Source organism: Equus caballus, chromosome 22, assembly GCF_041296265.1.
Source record: "Equus caballus isolate H_3958 breed thoroughbred chromosome 22, TB-T2T, whole genome shotgun sequence".
Classification (NCBI taxonomy): Eukaryota; Metazoa; Chordata; class Mammalia; order Perissodactyla; family Equidae; genus Equus; species Equus caballus.
The window spans coordinates 28,705,086-28,710,086 of NC_091705.1; positions in this window are offsets into that span (position 1 = coordinate 28,705,086).

Consider the following 5,001-nt stretch of genomic DNA (forward strand, 5'->3'; position numbering starts at 1 on the left):
CCTCCTGTGTGTCGCCTGCTGCCGAGGGAAAGGGGGAGCCTGGGTCCCTGCCCTGAGGGGAGGAGAGGGCTCGCCCCCAGAAAAGCGGGACAGTGGGGCCAAGGATGGCCAGAGTCGGGGCAGCTCTGGTCAGAGCAGTTCCGCAGCTGAGCCCATTCTGGGACAAGTTTCAGGAAGGGTCCAGCCAACTGCTTCGTGTGGCCCTTAGTCACTGGAAACACTGTGCACGTCCATATGTGTGTTAGAGTTTCCGCTGGGCCAGACCCCACTTATTCCCCAGTTCCTGTTGTCTGAGGAAGATGCTGCTTGTCCTCAGTGGCTTGAGAAGAACCAAGGAGAAGGCCTCACGTGGCGTGGGATGGGTCATACAGGCCCAGTCATGTGCCCAGGATCAGCTGCCAAGGAAAAGCCTCAACGTGCCTCCGATTTGCCTGGCTGGTTTACAGTTTGCCAAACACTTTCCCGAATGTTGTCACAACTGATGAGGAGTGACTTCAAGGATAAGCGTGTATCATTTCCATTTTAGACACGGGAGACTGCAGTCCTGACTACTTGAGAATGCCAGGACTCGGACTTGGGCCCACGTCCGTGACCTTTTCCTTGGCATCTAACACACAGTCAGTGAGAGTCAGTAGGCCAAGTGCTGTGAGGGTCCCTGCTGAGCTGCCAAGGGTGGGACGGCATCCCCCAGCGCCTTAGGTTTCCCAAGAAGTCTAGGGGCTGGAGCTTCTGCATAGGAGGGCCAGGCGTGGCCAGACACCAGCAGAATGGACTTCTGAGTGTTTGTTGACAAGCATTTACGGGAGTCTCTTAGATGCCTTGCACCACACTAGGCATTGGGGATGCAGAAATAAGGAAGCTTCCCAGAAACCCAGGGTGTGCCTAGCCTGTTCGGAGGCTGAGACATGTAAGCAGGCTTGGTGTGGGGAGTTCTCCAGCAGGGAGCAGTGGGTCCTGTGGGAGCTGGTTGGAGGGGCACCCAGCTCAGTCTTGGGGGGTCAGCATAGCCACCTGGCAGAAGGGAGGTAACTGAGCTGAGTCTTAGAGGCCCAGCTGGAGTTGAGAGCCGAGGGAAATTATGCTGGGAGAGTAGAGGCCGCGCCTCCAGAGCAGACCCGTTCCACCTTCCTGGAAGGAGACAGCTTCTGGCTCACAGGAGCAGGGCCGCCTCAGCAGGTCCGACTCCCTTAGATTGGCTCCCATAGAGACTGTTTGCCAGAGAACGCCCCTGGAAAGCAAGAGGGGTCGTCCTCCCCTCCACCAGCTCCTCGTTCCACACTTATTGTGGACAGAGCCTGCGGCACTTGGCACACTTGGCTTGCAGGACCCCGCCCTCACCTGCTTCCTCCATCACTCATTCCTCCTCATCAGAGGGGCCCAGGTCTCAGTCCTCTGTCCTTTCGTCTCTGCATGTGCTGCCTCAGAGATCTCCTCCAGGCTCACAGCTTTAAATCCCACCTCTCTGTTGTTTCCCAAACGACTCCCCCAGACCCTTCTCCTAAGCTGCAGACTCATACACTTGACTTCCGGCTCAGCATCTCCATTTGGATAAAAACAGTGTTTCAAAGCAAAGTCCTTGTCTCACCAGCAGCCCCAAGTCTGACCTTTTTGTGGTCTTCCCCACCCTAAAGAGTACCTTAGTTCTTCCAGTTCAGGCCAAAACCCTTGGAGTCATCCTTGATTCCCCCCGCTTTCTGTGACTCTCCATTTTTGACCTTAAATGGTTCTTTGTGACTCAACCTTCAAAATCCAGAATAAGACCCATCTCATTACTTCCCTCTAGTACCATGGTCCAGCCCCCATTATCTCACCTAGATATTGCAGCAGCCCCCTTGTGGATAGTCTCTTCTCGATGCAGCAGCCAGAGGGAGCCTGTTAAAACCTGTAAGACCACGTCCCACCTTCTCTCTCCTCACTCAGGTAAAGGCCAGGTCCTCACTGGGACCCACTAGGGTCTGCACAAGCCGCTCCACCTTCTTCACCTCTCTGACCTCGTGAGAGATCACGCTCCCCTTGCCCACTCTGCTGCATCCTTACTGGCCTCCGTCTCCCTCAAACGTGCCAGGCAACCCGTGCCTCAGGGCCTTTGAACTTGCTGTTCCCACTTCCTCTAGATACTATGCTTCATATGGTAGACAGAATAATGGCTCCCCAAAGATGTCCACATCCTAATCCCCAGGACCCATGAATATGTCACCTCATATGGCAAAAGGGACTCTGCAGATGTGATCAAATTAAGGATCTTGAGATAGGGGATTATTCTGATGGGAGATTATCCAGGTGGGCCCAATGGAATCACAAAGGCCTTTATAAGGAAAACAGGGAGGCAGGAAAGTCAAAGAGCAGGAGGTGTGATGACGGAAAAAGAAGTTGGAGTAATGTGGGGCCATGAGCCAAGGAAGTGGTCAGCCTCTACAAGCTGAAAGAGATGGGGCATGGATTCTCCCCTGGAGCCTCCAGAAGGAGCACAGCTCTGCCAACACCTTGACTTTAGCCCGCTGAGACCCGTTTTTGAATGCCTGCCCTCAAGAACTGTAAAATACTACATTTGTGTTGTTTTAAGCCACTGAGTTCACAGTGCCTTGTATGGCAGCAGCGGGAGACAAATATGCCTCGCTTCCCTCGGGTCATCACTCAGGGAAGCCATCCTGTTGTAACCTTTCAACATGATGGAATCTCTGCAGAAGCTGAAATATAGTAATGTACACCTGAAATGTACACAACCTTAAAAGCCAATATGACCTTAATAAAATTTTTTAAAAATTTTAACCTTTCCGCAAAGCTCTCTATTTCTCATCCGTTACTTATTGTTTTCTCCTTAGCATATACCACCGTCTAACATATACATTTAAGTTACTGTGTCTGTTGTCTTATCCTGTAATTGGAAGGTGAGCTCCAAGAAGAAAGGAATTTTACCGTTGTTCTTGCTTATAGATGCGTCCCCAGGGCCTAGCAGAGTGCCCGGCACATAGTAGGTGATCAGTAAATATCTGTGGCATGGATGATAGTAGGAGAAGGTGGCTGCCCTCGCAATACAACCTAGTGAATACGTCACATGTGCCCAGATACTTTACACACGTGTTTTTGTTCTGTCCTCACAGCAACCTGGTGAGGTCGGTGACATCAACATCCCCATTTTACAGATGAGGACATGAGGTGCCCAGAATTGAACTCAGGCAGCCTGACGCCAGTGCTCACTCTCTGAGTCATGCTGCTGTTTCCTCCCTTTCTGCCCTGGAATTCTCAAGGCAGAGTTCTCCAGGGGAGAAAAGGTTGGGTCCAGGTACTGGAGGCTTCACTACTCAAAGGAGTAAATCACTAATGGTAAAATTATGCTCATCAATGAGGAAGAGACGCTAGTGTGGAGGGTTTTTTTTTAATCTTATTGAAGCAAAATTCACATAACGTAAAATTAGCCATTTTAAAGTGTACAATTCAGTGGCATTTGTTATATTTTCAGTGTTGTGCAATCACTACCTCCATCTAGTTCCAAACCGTTTTTGTCACCTCAAAAGCAAACCCTATACGCATTAAGCAGTTTCACTCCATTCCCCTCTCCCCTCAGCCCCTGGCAACTCCCACTCTGCTGTCTGTCTATAGGTAGACATTTACCTATTCTGGATATTTCGTATGAATGGAATCACACAATATGTGACCTTTTATGCCTGGCTTCTTTCACTTAGCGTGATGTTTCTGAGGTTCATCCATGTTGTAGCATGTGTCAGCACTTCATTGCTTTTATGGCTGAATAATATTCTATTATATATGTGTGTGTGCGGGGGTGTGTGTGCATGTGTGCGTATGCATGTGTGTGTGTATTTTTTGGTGGGGAGGCAAGCTGGTGAATGAGATTTTGGAGACAGACAGTTGCACTTTGAATCTGGATCCCAAAGAGATGTAGCTGTGTGGTGTTAAGCAAAGGAATTCACGTCTCTGATTTTCAGAGTTCACCAAACAGAGATCAGACAACAACCTTGCAGGGCTATCGTAAGAATTAGACATACTGTGTGTATATAAGGTGCCTGGAGCATACATAGTAGGTAGTTTATAAATGGTAGCAGTGAAAATGACTATTCAATCAGGCACAAATTTTTTTTTAATCTTTTTAAAAAATTTTTATTGAGTTAATGATAGGTTACAATCTTGTGAAATTTCAGTTGTACATTATTGTTTGTCAGTTGTGTTGTAGGTGCACCCCTTCACCCTTTGTGCCCACCCCCTACCCCACCTTTCCCCTGGTAGCCGCTAATCAGTTCTCTTTGTCTACATTTTTAAATTCCTCATATGAGTGGAGTCATACAGAGATTGTCCTTCTCTATCTGGCTTATTTCACTTAACATAATTCCCTCAAGGTCCACCCATGTTGTTGCAAATGGGACGATTTTGTTCTGTTTTACGGCTGAGTCGTATTCTATTGTATATATATATACCACATCTTCTTTATCCAATCATCTGTTGATGGGCACTTAGGTTGCTTCCACATCTTGGCTATTGTAAATAATGCTGCAATGAACATTGCGGTGCATCGGACTTTTGGAATTGCTGATTTCAAGCTCTTTGAATAGATACCCAGTAGTGGGATAGCTGGGTCGTATGGTAGTTCTATTTTTAATTTTTTGAGGAATCTCCATACTGTTTTCCATAGTGGCTGCACCAGTTTGCACTCCCACCAGCAGCGTATGAGGGTTCCTTTTTCTCCACAACCCCTCCAACACTTTTTACTATTTGTTTTGCTATTTTTGTCATTCTAATGGGTGTAAGGTGGTATCTTAGTGTAGTTTTGATTTGCATTTCCCTGATGATCAGTGATGATGAACATCTTTTCATGTGCCTGTTGGCCATCCATGTATCTTCTTTGGATAAATGTCTGTTCATGTCTCCTGCCCATTTTTTGATCAGGTTGTTTGATTTTTTGTTGTTGAGTTCTGTGAGTTCTTTATATATTACTGATATTAACCCTTTGTCGGATGTATGACTTGCAAATATTTTTTTCCCAGTTAG